Source organism: Pinus tabuliformis, chromosome 1_1, assembly GCF_031772625.1.
Source record: "Pinus tabuliformis cultivar Carrire ecotype Pingquan chromosome 1_1, CPIR1, whole genome shotgun sequence".
NCBI classification, from domain to species: Eukaryota; Viridiplantae; Streptophyta; class Pinopsida; order Pinales; family Pinaceae; genus Pinus; species Pinus tabuliformis.
Window position 1 is genome coordinate 984,665,204 of NC_142297.1, and position 20,381 is coordinate 984,685,584.

At 36.7% G+C, this 20,381-nt stretch overlaps 1 long non-coding RNA gene across 1 annotated transcript in view; it reads left to right on the top strand.

The window, feature by feature from the left end:
• The first annotated feature begins 943 nt into the window (after positions 1-943).
• Positions 944-20,381, top strand: part of LOC149217822 (uncharacterized) — a 39,579-nt gene continuing 20,141 nt past the window's right edge. Inside the window, exons 1-2 of the long non-coding RNA XR_016251289.1 lie at positions 944-1,444; positions 1,651-1,736. This is a non-coding gene — a long non-coding RNA (uncharacterized LOC149217822). The remainder of the gene's footprint in view (positions 1,445-1,650; positions 1,737-20,381) is intronic.

Here is a 20,381-nt window from a genome sequence, read left to right on the forward strand (position 1 = left end):
AACCATAAAACACTCATAAATACCATAAAACACTTATAAATACAATCAAATATCAAGTTCACCTATTTTTTTGAAGTTTAAATCCACATATTAAAAACAATATATTATTATTTTATTTTTACCTTTATATTTTTTAATTTAACCCACTTCTCATCTATTCTGTAATAGAGTAATATTATCTTTTGGAACTCCACCCACTGCGATTCACAACCCTAATTCTGTGATGATAACGATTATTTGTACATTTGTATATTAGCTTAATGGCCTTGCGGCATTTTTTATAGCCTACTTGGGTTTCACATCTGTTTAAGACCCATTAAAGACTAATCTCATTTTCTTCCTCAACTTATATTGTGAATAAACAAGAACAAATTCAAAAGTCTCAGAAAATTTATGTACATTAAAAAAACGTCAAATGTAGCGTCGTGCATCACCTTCTTTAACGGGATTACACATTACAAAAATTACCTATTATTACCAATATCATAATCTTATCATTACTTAAACCCTAACGAGGTTTCACTGAATCACTATCACTATTTGAGTTTAACTAGAAGAATAGAAACGAATCATCCTTGGTATGTATTATGGGCCTCGTTTTTTGAGGCGGAGGGAATTGAAGAAAAAAATTCAGCAAATTTTGTAATAACACTGTTTGTGTAACATCCTTATTCCAACAATTTATTTTTTATAAAAAATCTAATATAGCAAGCTATCTAGTTAATGAAATTATGTTAATGTTAAATGATTTGACTCCAGGTCAAACTCCCAATACATGTAAGGGATTTTTAAATTTTACGTTACCCATATAGATCACAAGTAATGTTAGTGTGGATGTTTGATTAACATCGCGGAAACATATACCTCCTCGCTGGACTCCACGTCATTTGCATTGATGTACACCGCATTAATGTTGCCTGAGCAGACTTACCTCAAGAGGAACCCTCCTCATTAAGGTTGGAGAGCCCCGACGCCCTCCCCTGTCACCACTGTCCCCCTCCCTGCTGACCACACAGTCCGGCGTTAATGATCCTTACCTTGGCCATTCGGTAGAGTTTCGAACCAATGCACATGGCACATTCTGCGCCGTCGGATCTAGACCGATCTACGGTCTTGATGATTCAGGGCTGACAGACTATGATAATGCTTTTCTTCGACGATTAGAGGTTCATTTGACTGTTGGGGTTTGGCTCTCTAGCTTTGTGATGGAAGAGGCGACCTAGTTCATTGATTCACCATGCTTGAGTCCTCAACCTTACAAGTATTTGCAAACCTGGAACTCATAGCTCATGACCTTCCGTTTAAAGACTGCTCTACTATGAATCTATGCGTATTCGTTGGGCAACTAACGGGGGGTTTTTACTGATGCCCTTGCGTAGGGGCATCTACCACAGAATGGATTTACATTTCTGCAAGGGCGGTCGATTCTGCGTGACATCCTAAGGTAATTCACAATTTTTATAAAGTTTATGTTGAAATTTACTCTCCAGCTTAATGCTAAGGCTCTACGTGCACTTACACGCTTCGTTCATAGCTCCGAAGAATGCTAAACCTCAACCCAGGTAAATATCCTCATTTTATTGCAAGATTGATTTTGGTGGTCTAAGTTATTATCGATTCAGGTCCTCATACCCATTGTTCTTTGTGTAGGTACACATTCCAATGATTCGAACTCTTCTTGCGACATTGCCTTTTGTGTGGCGCTCTAAACTAAGCTTATTGTTCTCGTTTTCCAGGTGGGTTTGGATTCAAAGTATTTCCTTTAATTCGAGCTCTTAGAGACAGCCCTCCATGAACAAAGGGTTTTTAGAACTGTAATTAGACATGATTTTAAGCCTTGCGGCCAGAATGCTACTGTTGTTAGTGATTGTATTTAGTTAATTTTTAACTGGTCAGCCTTTGCATTACCAATATGATATCTTGGGCTAGCGGTTTGGTTCCAAGGGGTTTCTACGAGAAGTCGGACTGTACATTTTAGCATACATAATATATGTTAAACACTGTATCTAAAACGCTGCGATAACTCGACTCATATATATATATATATATATGTATATATTGAGATTGAATTTATTTCTGTACTAGTTTAATTCTGTGAACTGAAAATCTTTGGCTATTAAGTGAATGATTCGAATGATAATATGACTATGGCCCTCATTACTCTATTTCTATATATAGATGTTTAAGTCCTGCTTGAATATAGCTTATGGTTTAATAACTTAGGGGTTTTAGGGTTATAATCTAAGTTACCGGAAACGGCTGCCTGAACACCAGAAACTCCGTTTTACGTTTTTGATACGTATGCAGTACGGAAACGGCAAAAAAACGGCAGAAAAACGTTTTGGGTGCCGTTTTGTGATTTGGAAACGGGCCGTTTTTTCCCTAGCCGTTTTCCAGGCGTTTTCCGGAAAAAAACCTCCCGTTTTAAAAAAAAAATACGTTTCAGGTAAATCATGATACGTTTTTTAAACATTTCAAAACGTTTTGGTTGCTGATCCCTTGCCCGCAGGAACAGATTTTAAGAATTTAGGTTTTTCGATTTTTTGGTTTTAACTTTTAAGTTTTTAACTTCACGGTTTTCAACTTTCACTTTCATTCTACCCCTTCTTGTGTGGCTAAAGAGTCCTACGACACACTTGAGATCCGTTTGTGGCTATTGTGTTCTTTGTACATTGTTGTACTATTTATGGTATCTTAATTAACAGAGGGTCATCATTTTTGCATCCTACTGTACAGAGATTTGTTGTGTGATTCAATATTTGATTTGCTATTCTGTTATTTGAAATGTTAATATGTTCTTGTAAAATCTGTTTGTTTGTTATTAGCGTAAAACTGTCGAGCTGTTTAGAGCGCATTTTTGTTCTGTTGATTTGGTGACATCGATAAGTGACTCATATACTGTTGAAGTGGGATGGTTTTGTGCTGTCCTCTGTGGATCTTCTCAACGATCTGTGTGATGTTGTTCTGGAGCTTAGAGCAGAAAGCTACTGTGCTGCAGTGTTAACATGAAGAAGATGCATGTTGTTATCTAAAAGTCGTGTCGGTTGCAATCTGCATTGATATCGGGGAAGGTTGGGTGTGATTAGAAGGGCATTTAATGCGCTGTTGTCTTTTGCCTTGAAAAATATGAAGTTCCGACAGATTTGCAGAACCCTTGAGTTTTCCCAGAATAATATGAAGGGTGTGGCTTTAGAAATGTTATTTTCCATATCTTGTATATTGCATACTTCATGATGTGTTTGTTGGGGTGTCTGCCCATCACGTGCTGAAAATCAAAGTTGCAAATCACTTGATAGTATGCGAGCCTGAAGGATAAAGCAATGCTTTTTGCAAGGGATAAAATGCAAAATGTGTGGTTGTAGAAGATAATGATGGCAATTGCGGGCAGTGAGAGATGATGTAAGGTGAAAGCCATGGTAAATATGTAGATTGTGGTGATAGTTACATGGGCCATAATGAGGATTCACAACAAAAATGTGAAAATGAAAGTGCCATAATGAGGATTCAGAATAGTGGAGATCTTGGAGGCACAGAGCATAACTAAATTGAATCGAAATTTTGAATATACTGTATATTTGGTAATAACTGCAAAGATGGGAAGATGATTGAAAATATGGAACTGAGCAAGAAGATAAAGGGACAAATCAAACTATAATTGATGCAGAGAAACTGAGATGCAAAAGGACGTTAATGGGACTATAATGAAATTGACAGCTGAGGACCAACAGATGCAATTGCAGAAGATATGTATGATTCGTGAAATCTGAGATGATTAGTTTAAGGTTAGGGAATTTAATGTTTTAGCACCAATGTTAAAAAGTTGAAGGCTGGTGCATGAATTGTTTTCTTTAATCACTGTTTGAAAGCTCTTATGGGATTTGCTGTGGGTCTAAGCCAGGTTTCATTTCATGGTGGACAAATGCATCTGCCAGATACTTAGTGCACAAGGAAAATGGTTCAAATAATATATATTGATCGTTGAATTGATTCTCTTACAATGAAATAAATATTGATAAATAAATGGCCTATTCTAATCTTTGGTAAGCATAGCTTTAAGTCATTCATTACTTTTAACTTATTTGATCAAATAGCATAATTAATAATATTAGGAAATAATGTTCCTGAAAGGTCCATTAAGGATTGGAAAACTTGATTGGGCACAGGGAACGAGGGCTTCAATTACTCTACGGAGCTCAGTTTTCTATTATCTTCTCTCTGGATTCTCTATTAATGTGACATGATAGCCTGTTGCATCTCGTTTCTGATTTCAACTCGGTTTGTGTTTTTGACATATGTTGAAACTTGAATTGATGATGATGAATCATGAATCATGATAGATCATAGATGATAATCTAGATTCTGAAATATGAATGGTAATATGAATTTTTTATTTTTATATATATATATATATATATATATATTATGTGCCGTTTCCTGCCGTATCGTATTCAGATTTTTCGAAAATTTGCCGTATCGGTTTCAAACCCCGTACCCGTACCCGTATCCGTTCCCGTATCCGTTTTCTGGTAACTTAGGTTATAATAGAGTCTAGGTACTTGGCTCACGGTGAGTTCTCTCCAGAACTCGATCGAGAACCGGTAAACCTTAACTACTTAGTTATTTACAAACCGAGGTCATAAGAAGGTTTGGATAGACTATCTTTGCATAGATTTCTTTGTCATAAATAGATGGAAGATAACAGTGTAAATTCTCGGAACTGATATTTTGTATATTTCATATGTTTTCCAAAACACTGTGTAAAGTCCAGTGATATAGTAGATATAGAAAGTCTAGGACAGAATATTGATTCTTTGAACTAAGTCCTTCGTTGCTATACTTAAAATGTTCCATGTAGTTAATCATTAGAATGTTTATTAAAGATATTATTGCCATGTCAGTAGATATGTTAGTTATCTCTTGTATGCTCTGGTTACATGTATACCTTTATTAGCAATGGAATGTATCAAAAGAAATTTTTTCTATTCTTGTCAGTGACATAATAATGTTGACACTATATTCTAGCCTTTTAACTTAATTTCTATTGTGATTGTAAACAGTATATTCTTTTCCTAGTAATAATTTGTTGACATAGTAATATTACTTATCTGTTTTCCTATATGAGTGTGATTTATGCATGTAACTCCTTTATTTTGGAAGGTCTCTCCACCCATTCTCGAATCTAGCAATTATGTCTAGATCCCTCTCTAAGATCTTCCACTTCAATCAATGATAAACAGTTTGGTACCTTGGGTGTCGGGACAATGTCCAGCCTCAAGTCTCGTACCCACAATTGTTATCACAGTTTCTTTCCCACTGGCTAACTTGCTCAGCTCTAGAAAGAAAATAATCACAGTACTAGTTTTCCTCTCTTTTTCCAACCCCCCCAGGGTTCTGTCCTTTTTCCTTTTCAAGGGAGAGGGTGAATGAACTATCTGTAACTGTTTTTTCATAAGTTAATTTAACTGATTTTCTAGTGCTTTTGCAAACTGATTCAAAATCTTTTAATTAATATTTAACAACCTCTGTTCTGGATTTTCAGCCTAAATGTTTTAACAATTCAGATTAAACTAAATAAAAATTAACAGTGGTAAATAAAACTTGGTAAAAACAATTGTTGGTGTGTCACTGGGTGTTACAACTCCCTCCCCTTGAGAGGAACGCCGTCTCTGGTGTTCTTTCCTTTAAGTAAACAATGTAGGATAGACTTTTTGCATGGCTTCCTCTTCTTCCCAAGTAGCCTCATCCAGGCCAAAGTGCTTCCACTACACTTTAACTTGGGTGATGGCTCACCTCCGCAAGGTGGTTTCTCTCCAATCGAGGATACGAAGAGGCTCTGCTAGAAATTCTCCCTCGGGTTCTACCTGCACATTCATAATCTGCTGTCAGAAAATTCCTACAAACAACAATTCTTAATATATTGACTTTATTCTATCATTACCTGAATACTTTCCCAGTTAATAATATGTTGAGGGTCGTACACATATTTTTTTAATAAAGATACATGGAACACATTGTGGACTCGGATGTGGCCCGAAAGTGCTAGCTTGTATGCCACAGGCCCAATCCGCTCCAAAATCTAAAATGGTCCACAGTACTGGGGTGCCAACTTAGCACAACCTTTCCATTGTAAAGTGATTTTCTAGGGTTTAATGATGCAGGCAGGGCCTGCAAACCCATCTCAACCATCTACCATTCAAAAAATTCAATCTGGGCAATTTACAACAATACATGCGGAAGCTTTCACTTTCATTTATAATCTCATGAGTTAAAAAAATCACACTTCAATCTTCATGATGGTACCCACTAGACTTGAAAATCCACTACCAACGCACATACTGATTTTAATAATCAATATCAGCGTATATAAAGACCAGTAGTTGATGCTGGACCTCTGCGTCCTTCAGTTCAACCACAACATTATATATAATATGATTTAAACACAAATTAACCATATACCGTTTCATTTCTTTCATGAACTGATCACCATATGTTAATTCAATACAACGCCTCTGCAATTCTCAAATTTGAAACATTGTTTTAGCAACCAGATAGTTCGACCTCTGCAGTAATCATTATGTCCGGCAATTAAACGCTGCATACTCCACATGCTTCTGCATCTTCCAATCCGCTTCAACCTTACCCAAATCGGTCACCTTGCCGAACATTCCTGTAAATTGGAACTACGCCCTTTTCCCTTCGGAACCCAAAGCCTTTGAAAAGGCTTTAAACAATGCTTTGTCCTTTCAGGACCAGAAACCTTTGCAAAATGCCAAAAAATGTGCTTTAATTAAAAACAGCCAATGCTCAATTTTTTACCTCCCATCCAACTAAACGCAATTCATAACGCACCACAGATCTGGTTCTCGATACCTTAATCACCTTATGCTCAGTTTCCCAATTGAATATTCTTCAATTCCTACCAACTACGGAGTCGAAATTCACTCACCGCTCCACAAATCTAAAGGATCCGATGATTCGAATTAATTTTCAAAACGCACTGATGATGTGCTATCACTTTTAATCAATTTGCAAAACGCACTAATGATGTGCTATCAATCGGCAATCATAGAGCACAATAATTGGATGTCACACCTGTCCCAACTACACACATTTCCCATGCGATGTTTCAGAAATCGCAAATCACAATTTCTCATTGCGCTCCCACCTTTGACACTCTTCAAAATCCCGAATGCAACTCAACCGGCGATCAGAATTTGTTTCTTAACTCCCAATCGGATTCTCCGGACCTGATGCAATTCAAATTTGAAATATAACTTAATTCGACTCTATCAAAAAGGATCCATGAAGTCCTTCTTAAATCATTTCTATGTGTTTCAGTTTATAAACGATGACAAAGCCAGGATTGCATTAATACAGAATTCTTATTAAAACACAAACTGAACCCACTTCAACCAACACATCAATCCTCATAAATTCTTCACATATAATATTTAAACAGTATTTCAGATCCACTCAAAGTTTTCAATAGGTGAATTACACCGGTATGATATAAATTAGCAGTCACAATCACTCAAGTTCAATATCACTGGTTTGCTATGTTTATGACTTTTCCATTGACAAACTTTAACTACACCAGATTCATTTTAAATACGGAATTCTATAGTTAAAAGAAACATACAAATCGCACACCAATAAATCAACATTACAAACATCATACTCAAGTTTCCATTTTTTGTCATTCGATTTGTACAATTCACAATTTCATTCAATGAATGGAACAGAGTATTGGCTCTTGGCCAACTACACAAAGACTCTGAACTATTTTTTTACATACACACCTCGCTACTAATTTGAGCTTTCCGCTCCACACAAAACCTCACCCTCACACTATTGCTCCACACAAAACCTACCACAATCCTCTCACATCTCCTCCTTTTATGATTAAGTAATTCCTAAACCAATGCTACGCAATCTCCTATTTCTTCGAAAAATCTTAACAACAAAATCTCCTGATCTTATCACTCTCGATCACATTTGTTTAACAACCTTATCTCTGATCTAAAATAAGGCAATCTCACACTTATTACAATAACAAACTAATTGAGAAGTTTATTCTTCTTAGTAATCTCGAATTTCGCAAAACAGTCAATGAATTTTATTGTGATTAGCAACAACATGTGGACAATCCTCCACATTGCTAACTAATTCCGATGCTCCTGCATCAAAATCTTGAAGTTGAAAGTTTCCATGACCTCCTAGTCATGTGTTTCTTCTGTTGTCCATCCAGTATCCCAAACTTTACTTTGTAACTGGTCATCACCTTCATTATGTTGCTGATTTAATTCTTCTGCCGATGTCACTTCTATTCTTCCAGATTTCCAAATCTTCATTTGTTGTTGTCCCCTATTCTTGCTGATACAAATTCCTGTGGTCAATTTCTCCTTCTTGCTGTTCCTCTTCTCATCTAATTTCATCTTCCACAATTTCTCAAATTTCTTCTTACCATTTGTCTTTAACTGAACTCCACTGACATCTGTCTGCTGTACATTCTCCTTTTCCTTACAAATTATAAAATTTTTATCCAAATCTTCGTTGTCTTTTCCATTTATAATCTGTTGTTTGTACTCTACAGCCTCTCTTTCATTATCATCAAAGATAATTCTTCCCTCTCTGTCTTCAGATTTGTCGAATAAATTTTCCAGCAAAATGTCAATTTCTTCATATTCAATAAACATGTCATTTGCATATAGCTCCTCCATTTGTTTATCTTCAGCTCCTTTAATCATGACAATTTCCCTGTCAATACCATCATTCTCAAAATTATTAAATACATGTTCAAAATATCTTTCTGTTTCAACCATTTCTTCCAGTAATCTCAGTTCTTCATCAACATGCATAAGCACATTGCCCAATCATTGTTCATCACTTGTCGAACCTGAAAACATACACAACATGTCAGTTTCAAAAATGCAAGGCTCTTCATTCGAAGCCTCAATGATCAGCTCCTCATGCTCCTTTGAACGTTTCTGATAGTTCACTAAATTATTGAGAAATTCTTCCTCAACATCTCTGATTTCTTCCTCATCAAAGAAAACTTCTGGGATTGCAACTTCTTGACTATGCTTGGCAATTTCATCATAAGTTTGTAGAATACTTTCCTGTTCTACATAATTTCTTCCAATACTTAGTTTGTCCAAATAAGACAATAATGCCTCTTCCTTTTCTCTGATAAGACTTTGATCTTTCAAAGATTTCCTTGGCTTACCTTCTTCAGCTAAGTTCTCGGTGTCAGCTTTCCTTATCTTCACTTCATAAATCTGCAATACATTTGTTTCCTTTCCTGTTTCCATTTCCCATTGGTTTTCTTTCCATGCTAAAATTCCTTCAAATATAATCCAATAAGTTTCCACTAAAAGAAGACATAACCATTCAGCCATACCTTTTAATTTCCTCCACCAATTGAAGTCTTGAAGGTTCTTATGCATCTCCTTTCCTGCTTGTCTTGCCTTTGCTCCTTTCACTTTTTCATACACAGGTTCAAATTCTTTAGGCTGCATACCTGCAATTTTACATTCACAGAAATAATTAATCCCAAAAATATGAGATCCTCTTGTATGTGCGGATGATGTCAACACATTCCTCTCATTATGATCTGCATAAATCAGTTCTTCTCTAATGTCATCACTGTCTTCGTCCCCAAGGAGAGATCCTTTCTCTGGTTCACAGATGTATTCTATTTCTTCATTCTCAGTTCTTCGAAGTAATAACTTCTCAGCAAACAATTCTCTGACAGGCCATTTAATTCTTCTTCCCACATAAAATCCTTATTTCCATTTTTCTCTAATTCCTTTCAATACCAGCTTCTCCAAATGACTGAGTTCTACCTTTATCCCAGCCAATTCTATGTCCCTTTCTTCTTTACTCATTCCTTTGAGTCCAACTACTTCAGCACTCTTTTCCCTATGTCTGTGACTTTCCTTTGTACCCCTGTCATGACCATCAATAGTCAATTCCTTTCCTTCCTCTGGTGAAATTTCCTTGTTCACTAGTGAGCTGCAACTAACCTTTTCCATTTCGCCTGTAACAAGTCTCCTTCATGCCTCACCAAACTTTCCTGAGTTTAGCCTTTTGGCACCTATTGGCTCTTTCTTTGAACCTTTCACTGTGTAACAATTCTACCCAGCACTCCTCTTGCTGGAACTGTTATCTCTTATCCACAATCACAATTGTGGAGTTGCCTCATCAACTTCTACCCAATCTCAGTTGGAAATTGTTCTCACCTCCTCTTGAATACTTCTTGATGTAGGCTCCACATCTTCAATTGCTCACTAACTTCTTCATTCAGTAAATTTGTTTATTGTCGGGTATTGTCACGTTTACACATCTGGGATTTCTTCTTGCTCTATCTTCTTTACATAGCTCATATGCTATGATGCTGGTACAACTCATTCCATCTTTCAGCAAATCCACTGCTTCCACTAACCTATTCTCTGCTTCTCCATTCTGATCCTTATCTTCATCAAACACACTTCCTGGCAATTATACATCTGTTAAATTTAAAATTCAGTTTCCAAAAACAATCTTTTCAGAGTGTTAAGCTAGTTCTGATACCAAAAATTGATGCAGGCAGGGCTTGCAAACCCATCTCAACCATCTACCATTCAAAAAATTCAATATGGGCAATTTACAATAATACATGCGGAAGCTTTCACTTTCATTTGTAATCTCATGAGTTAAAAAAATCACACTTCAATCTTCATGATGGTACCCACTAGACTTGAAAATCCACTACCAACGCACATACTGATTTTAATAATCAATATCAGTGTATATAAAGACCAGTAGTTGATGTTGGACCTCTGCGTCCTTCAGTTCAACCACAACATTATATATAATATGATTTAAACACAAATTAACCATATACCATTTCATTTCCTTCATGAACTGATCACCATATGTTAATTCAATACAACGCCTCTGCAATTCTCAGATTTGAAACATTGTTTCAACAACCAGATAGTTCGACCTCTGCAGTAATCATTATGTCCAGCAATAAACGCTCCATAATCCACATGCTTCTGCATCTTCCAATCTGCTTCAACCTTACCCAAATCGGTCACCTTGCCGAACATTCCTGTAAATTGGAACTACGCCCTTTTCCCTTCGGAAAAATCCACTTCCAACGCACATACTGATTCTAATAATCAATATCAGCGTATATAAAGACCAGTAGCTGATGCTGGACCTCTGCGTCCTTCAGTTCAACCACAGCATTATATATAATATGATTTAAACACAAATTAACCATATACCGTTTCATTTCCTTCATGAACTGATCACCATATGTTAATTCAATACAACGCCTCTGCAATTCTCAGATTTGAAACATTGTTTCAACAACCAGATAGTTCGACCTCTGTAGTAATCATTATGTCCGGCAATTAAATGCTCCATACTCCACATGCTTCTGCATCTTCCAATCCGCTTCAACCTTACCCAAATCGGTCACCTTGCCGAACATTCCTGTAAATTGGAACTACGCCACTTTCCCTTTGGAACCCAAAGCCTTTGAAAAGGCTTTAAACAATGCTTTGTCCTTTCAGGGCCAGAAACCTTTGCAAAATGCCAAAAAATGTGCTTTAATTAAAAACAGCCAGTGCTCAATTTCTTACCTCCCATCCAACTGAACGCAATTCATAACGCGCCACAGATCTAGTTCTCGATACCCTACTCACCTTATGCTCAGTTTCCAAATTGAATATTGTTAAATTCCTGCCAACTACGGAGTCGAAATTCACTCGCCGCTCCACAGATCTAAAGGATCCGATGATTCGAATTAATTTGCAAAACACACTGATGATGTGCTATCACTTTTAATCAATTTGCAAAACGCACTAATGATGTGCTATCAATCGGCGATCATAGAGCACAATAATTGGATGTCACACCTGTCCCAACTACACACATTTCCCATGTGATGTTTCAGAAATCGCAAATCACAATTTCCCATTGCGGTCCCACCTTTGACACTCTTCAATATCCCGAATGCGACTCAACCAGCGATCAGAATTTGCTGCTTAACTCCCAATCGGATTCTCCGGACCCGATGCAATTCAAATTTGAAATATAATTGAATTCGACTCTATCAAAAAGGATCCACGAAGTCCTTCTTAAATCATTTCTCTGTGTTTCAGTTTATAAACGATGACAAAGCCAGGATTGCATTAATACAGAATTCTTATTGAAACACAAACCGAACCCACTTCAACCAACGCATCAATCCTCATAAATTCTTCACATATAACGTTTAAACAATATTTCAGATCCACTCAAAGCTTTCAATAGGTGAATTACACCGGTATGATATAAATCAGCAATCGCAATCACTCAGGTTCGATATCACCGATTTGCTATGTTTATGACTTTTCCATTGACAAACTTTAACTACTCTAGATTCATTTTAAATACGAAATTCTATAGTTAAAATAAACATGCAAATCACACACCAATAAATCAACATTACAAACATCATACTCGAACTTCCATTTTTTGTCATTCGATTTGTACAATTCACAATTTCATTCAATGAATGGAACAGAGTATTGGCTCTTGGCCAACTACACAAAGACTCTGAACTATTTTTTCACATACACACCTCACTACTAATTTAAGCTTTCCACTCCACACAAAACCTCACCCTCACACTATTGCTCCACACAAAACCTACCACAATCCTCTCAAATCTCCTCCTTTTATGATTAACTAATTCCTAAACAAATGCTACGCAATCTCCTATTTCTTCGAAAAATCTTAACAAAATCTCCTAATCTTATCACTCTCGATCACATTTGTTTAACAACCTTATCTCTGATCTAAAATAAGGCAATCTCACACTTATTACAATAACAAACTAATTGAGAAGTTTATTCTTCTTAGTAATCCCGAATTTGGCAAAACATTCAATGAATTTTATTGTGATTAGCCACAACATGTGGACAATCCTCCACATTGCTGACTAATTCCGATGCTCCTGCATCATTTAACCTTCAATTACACGTGATCCCCCAACTGAAATTATTTATGAGTCCTTTTCTTATCTGCATAGACCTTCTACCTATCTTGAGCAGCGTTTAGGTTTTGGCGAACCTTCTTAACGGTGGCCTCCGTTTCAGCTAACATATCAGGACTCAATGCTAGCTTATTATCCGGACTATTCTAGTTCGTGGGTACCCGACACTTCCTCCCATACAGTACTTCGAAAGTGGTCATACCCAATGATTCGTGATGTCCATTATTGTAGGAGAATTCTACCAAATGGAGGAAATCCTCCCATTTCTATGGTTATTGCATTACAAACATTCTCAACATGTCTTCCAAGACTTGATTAACTCGCTCTGTCTGACTGTCTGTCTGCAGATGGTACGTAGTGCTGAATTGAATCTAAGTACCCCACCTCGCAAAGAGGTTTTTCCAAAATGTGGATGTAAATTTTACATCTCTGTTGGAGATCACCACTCGGGGTATCCCGTGTAGTTGGAAGACTTTTCTCATGAATATGTCTGCAATCTCCACCGTTTTATGGGTGCATTTTACAGGAATAAAATGATTGGTCTTGCTCAGATTGTCCATCACAACCATGATTGAGTCATGTTGCTTCTTAGTACGAGGTAACCCAATGATAAAGTCTAAGGTGATCATCTCCCATTTCCATTCAGGGATGGGTAATGGTTGCAGAAGACCGACAGGATGTTGATGTTCTGCCTTCACTAGTTGGCATTCTAAGCATTTGGATATATATTTAGCCACATTTCTTCTTAAACCTGGCTAGAAATAACTTTTCTTGATAACAGAAAACATTCTTTGGTATCCTGGGTGGGCGGCGTAAGGCTTCCTATGAAACTCATCTAATAACAACTGCTTGATAGAGTTCTGGTTAGGAATATAAATTCTATTTCTTAATGTTAACATTTTGTCGGGTTAATTCCATACTCAGTTTGTTTCTCTTTTGCCTGAGCTTCCGAAGCTTGCCGCCATAGGAATGCATATTCTGGGTCTTTGAGGGATGCTTCTCGGATGACCTCTGGTAGGTTAGATTGTGCTTGGATGAATTTCACTTCATAAATGCAATGTAATTTTATGCTTAAAGTATCTGCTACCCGATTTTCTTTCCCCTTGAGGTGTTTCATGTCAAAGTCGAATTTGCTCAAGAATGCGGTTCATCTGGCATGCCAAGAATTTAAATTAGATTGGTTAAAGAAATTAGTAAGACTGATGTGGTCAATTAATAACATAAATTTCTTTTCTAGAAGGTAGTGTCTCCACATTTTTAATGCATGCATTACCGCGGTCAACTCCAGATCATGAGAAGAATAGAGTTGGTCATAATCCTTTCATTTGCGTGACTCATAGGCTATAACCTCCCCTTCTTGCGTTAATACTCCACCGACACCCTCCTTACTTGCATCGGTACATACTGCAAAGGATTTTTCCGGATCTGCTACTTTTAGCACCAGTGCAGTAGTAAGTAGTTTCTTAATTGCTTGAAGCTTTGTTGGCATTCCGATTTTCAGTGGAAAGCATGCCCCTTTCTTTTTAGTGTGGTCATAGGAAATGCTATCTTTGAAAATCCTTTAATAAATCGACAGTAATAACCTGCCACGCCCTAAAAGGATCTTATGTCAACAACGCTTTTCGAAGTTGTCCATTCCATAATGGTTTTGATCTTTTTTGGATCCATAGCTATTCCTTCTACTGATATAACATGGCCTAGGTATTGGATTTGACTTTTATAAAAATTGCACTTACCAAACTTTGCGTACAACTAGTTATCTCACAAAATCTGCAATACTATTCTCAAGTGTTGCTCATGTTCCTCCTGATTTTTTGAATAGATTTGTAGATCATCAATAAAAATCAATACAAATTTATCTAGAAATGGCTGGAAAATGTCGTGCATCAGGCTCATGAAAATGGCTGGAGCATTGGTAATGCCAAAAGGATCACCACAAACTAGTAATGCCCATAACGAGTTCGAAATGTGGTTTTTCATATGTCTTCATCCTTTATTGTGATCTGGTGGTAACCAGACCTTAAGTCGATTTTCGAGGATACGCTAGCTCCTTGCACTTGATCAAATAAATCATCGATACGAGGTAATGGGTATTTATTCTTGATGGTCAGCTTATTTCTCTGACGATAATCAATGCATAATCTTAAGGTTACGTCCTTCTTTCATACAAAAAACATGGGGGCTCCCCAAGGGGAGACACTAGGGCGAATGTATCCTTTATCCAACAATGCTACATTTTAAGTTCTATTAACTCAAGAATGCTCATTCGGTAAGGAGCTTTTGAAACAAGGGCTGCTCTAGGCACTAATTCAATGGTAAAATCGATATCACGCCTTGGTGGCAATCCAGGGATGGATTCAGGAAACACGTCCATGAAATCCTGAATTACAGGAATATTCTCTAAAGAGGTCATCTTATTTCTGTCATTGTTGTACCCTACTTGGACAACATAAATCTGGCAGCCCTTCCTTATGCATCTTCTGAGCTGGTTGGTTGTAATAGGATGTAATTTGATGTTTTTCTTGATTCCTTGAATTTCTTTTCGCTGCCCTGACTCGGTAAGATAGCTTACATATTTTTCTTTGCAATCCACCAGGGACCAATGACCTTCCAACCAGTCCATCCCTATTAATACATCATACGAACCCAGGGGAAGGATGTTCATATTAACATGGATGGGCTATCCTGAAACTGTTATAGGGAAGTTTTCTATTTTTGTAGACACCTTCCTTTTTGTTCCAGTGGCTATTTGAACTAGCCAAGACTTCTTAAATTTAGTACTTTTCAATTGACATTTTTCTACCACTTTAGGACTAATGTAGCTTAGGCTAGCACTTGGATCAAATAAAATAGAAATAAGTTGATCAACAATCATACCTTCACATTCGATCATGAAGGGATGATATTCCTCTTGATGATCATCCAAGATGACATTAATTCTGTTGATGCTCCTTGCTATATCTCCCACTATGAAGTCTTCTTGCATGTTCAAAAGTTGTTCAATTCGGGCTTTGTGCGGGCAATTCTTGTAGTAATGCGATTCCCCACATCCCCAACATTGGAGTGGTGGTTTTGGTGGTTGATCAATAGTAGTTTTACTAATCCCCTCTGGCTATCTATTCTTGGTGTATGTCTGAACTCTAGGTGGGTTTCTTGAAACTTTTTCGAAAGATCTTTGCTAATTATTTCTACATTTATGACTTTCGGTTGCCTATTTGGTGGTAATTTCCTCATTTTCTTGCCAATGGATCCCTTGGGCCCCTCATTTTTTTGTTTCATTTGCTGATAACAGATACGGGCTTTTCGCACTCCATTGTCCATCATTTTAGGATAATCAAATTCTAATTTTTTTCTTCATGAAGTTGGGTAAACTGCTAATAAACCGAATAATTTTAGTTTTTTCCTCCTGCATATATGGAACATATCACAACAGGGAAGTAAATCGTTTTACATACTTATCCATGGTCAAGGCTCCCAACCTTAACTCATGGAACTCCTTTTCCTTTTCATCATAGTAACATTTAGTTAGATACTTATCTTTAAAATGTTTTTGGAATTCTTGCCACGTTACTTGTTCCTCATCAATCTTCCTCACAGTTTTAATCTATTCCCATCAAAGGGTGGCCTTTCCCCGTAATTAGTAGACTACCACTCGTGCTTTGAGTTTGTCAGTATATTCATAAATATGAAAATATTTACCCACGTTGATTAGCCAGGCTTCCATTGCTTTTTCAGATTCTCCTTCAAACAACAACAATTTTATTTTTTTGAACTCAATTTGTAATTTTGTCTTCTGTCTTTTTGTATTTCTTTGATCGGAAACGTTATCTAAATGCCCTTCTTCCTCCTCCTTATGGCCTTCTGTTGATTCTGCATTATCTTCCCCATTATGGGTGGTTGGGGTCTTCTCCCTATTCTCTATACTCAGGTCTGGTCGTCACTAATTTTGTCGACTAGACAAAATTTTAAGGATCTTCTCCTGCTCCTACCTTAGTCATTCGTTGTCTGTCCTCAAGTTCATCATCTCTGCCCGTAATTGCTGCATTGTTTCAAGTAGGGCAATGTTAGCTTGTCACGATTCTTCTCCTAGTTGTACCCATAGTTTGGGGTTGGCCTCCACATAAGGCACTTCCAGTTGACTCGCTGATCTAGGGGTCCTCTGCATTTTTAATTCTTGGTGCTAACCTCTATCTCTCTCTCTCTCTCTCTCTGTGTGTTTGTATGCACCCAAACTCAGTTTTTTTTTTTTGCATCAATACACATACATCAAAACTTAATTGACTGTGTTAAAATAACCCAGAAGTCTCAGTATATGAGCCTGGGCTCTGATACCATTTGTAACATCCTTGTCCCAACAATTTTTTATTTTTTTAAAATCTAATAGAGAAAGTTGTTCAGTTAATGAAATTATGTTAATGTTAAATGATTTGACTCTATGTCAAACTCCCAACACATGTATGGGATTTTTAAATTTTACGCTACCCATATAGACCATAGGTAATGTTAGTGTGGCTATTTGATTAACACCACGGAAACATATACCTCCTTGTTGGACTCCAAGTCATTTGCATTGTTGTACACTGCATTAACGCTACCTGAGCGGACTTACCTCGGGAGGACCCCTCCTCATTAAGGTGGGAGAGCCCCGAGGCCATCCCTTGTTACTAACGTCCCTCTCCCTATTGGCCACACAGTCCAGCATTAATGATCCTTACCTTTGTCATTCGGAAGAGTCTCGAACCAATGCAGATGGCACATTCTCCGTCGTCGTATCTAGACCGATCTACGGTCTTGACGATTCAGGGCTGACGGAATATGATAATGCTCTTCTTCAGTGATGAGAGGTTCATTTGACTGTTGGGGTTCGGCTCTCTAGTTCTGCGACGGAAGGGGCAACCTAGTTCATCGATTCACCATGCTTGAATCCTCAACCTTACAATTATCTGCAAACCTGGAACTAATATCTCATGACCTTCTGTTTAAAGACTTCTCTACTATGAATATATGTGTATTTGATGGGTGGTTGATGACGGTTTTTACTGTTGCCCTTGCGTAGGGGCATCTACCACATAATGGATTTACATTTTTGGTGGAGTGGTCGATTCCGCACAATATCCTAAGGTAATTCACAATTTTTATAAAGTTTATGTCGAAATTTACTCTCCAGCTTAATGCTAAGGCTCTATGTGCACTTACAGGCTTCGTTCGCAGCTCCGAAGAATGTTGAACCTCAACCCAGGTAAATATCCTCATTTTATTGCAAGATTCATTTCAATGGTTAAGTTATTATCGATTCTGGTCCCCATACCCGTTGTTCTCTATGTAGGTACACATTCCTGTGACTCGAACTCTTCTTGCGGCATGGCTTTTTGGGTGGTGCCAGTGCTCTAAACAAAGCTTACTATTCTCAATTTCCAGGTGGGTTTGGATTCAGAATCTTTCCTTTAATTCGAGCTCTTAGAGACAGTCCTCCACAAACAGAGGGTTTTTAGAACGATAATTAGACATGATTTTAAGCCTTGCGGCCAAAATACTACTGTTGTTAGTGATTGTATTTAGTTAATTTTTAACTTGTCGGCCTTTGCAATACCAATATGATAGCTTGGGCTAGCAGTTTGGTTCCAAGAGGTTTCTATGAGAAGTCGGACTGTACATTTTGGCATAAATAGTATATGTTAAATATTGTATCTAAACTGTTGTGATAACTCGACTTCTGATATATATATATATATATATATATATATATATATATTGAGATTGAAACTTTTTTTGTACTGGTTTAATTCCGTGAACTGAACATCTTTGGTTATTAAGTGAATGATTCGAATGATAATATGAGTATGGTCATCATTACTTTGTTTCTATATATAGACGTTTCATTCTCGCTCGAATATAACTTATGGTTTAATAACTCAGGGGTTTTAGGGTTTTAATAGAGTCTGGGTACTTGGCTCACGGTGAGTTCTCTCCAGAACTCAACCGAGACCGGATAAACCCTAACTCTTTAGTTATTTACAAACCAAGGCCATAAGAAGGTTTGGGTCGACTATCTTTGCATAGATTTATTTGTCATAAATAGATGGAATATAACAGTGTAAATTCTGGGAACTAATGTTTTGTATATTACATATGTTTTCCAAAAGACTGTGTAAAGTCCAGTGATATAGCAGATATAGAAAGTCCAGGATAGAATATTGATTCTTTGAACTAAGTCCTTCGTTGCTATACTTAAAATGTCCCCTGTAGTTAATCATTAGAATGTTTATTGTAGATATCACTGCCATGTAATTAGATCTTTAGTTATCTCTTCTATGCTCTGGTTACATGTATACCTTGTTAGCAATGCAATGTATCAAAAGACAATATTCTATTCTTTTCAGTGACATAATAACATTGACACTAGATTCTAGCTTGTTAACTTAATTTCTAACAATATATTCTTTTCCTAGTAATAATTTGTTGACATGGTAATATTCCTTATCTGTTTTCTGTATGAGTGTAATTTACGCATGTAACTCTATTTTGGAAGGCCTCTCCACCTAGCCTTGGATCTGGCAATTACATATAGAATCCCCCTCAGAGCTCTTCCACTTCTATCAATGATAAACAGTCTGGTACCTTGGGCTCCAGCCTCAAGTCTTGTACCCACAACTGTTATCACAGTTTCTTTGGCACTGGCTAACTTGCTTATCTCTAGGAAGAAAATAATCACAGTATAGTTTTTCCTCTCTTTTTCCATATCACTAGGAAGAAAATAATCACAGTATAGTTTTTCCTCTCTTTTTCCAACCCCGAGGGTTCTATCCTTTTTCCTTTTCAAGGGAGAGGGTGAATGAACTCTTTCTAACTATTTTTTGATTTTCTAGTTCTTTGGCAAACTGATTCAAAATATTTTAATTAATATTTAACAACCTCTGTTCTAGCTCTTCAGCTTAAATGTTTTAACAATGCAGATTAAACTAAATAAAAATTAACATTGGTAAATAAAACTTGGTAAAAACAATTGTTGATGTGTCACTGGGTGTTACAATTTGAATCATATTTTTGATGGTGAAAATAGATTCAACACCATCAAAAATTTGTAACCATCCAAAATCTTAAAGTTTTACCACTATAACTTAAATTTACAAAAATCCCTCCCAAATTTTATTAAAATATTACCACAATTTTTATAATTTTCAAAATAAAAATACAATCTTATTAAATTACAATTTTATTATTATTATTTTAAAGGTGTTCAGATTTATTCGTATTTTTCCCACGAGGTTCACAGTCGCGTTCAATTCAAATACTGTCATAAAAAGCATACAGGTATATATGGGTCCTCTTTTATAATGTTTTATTTATTAAA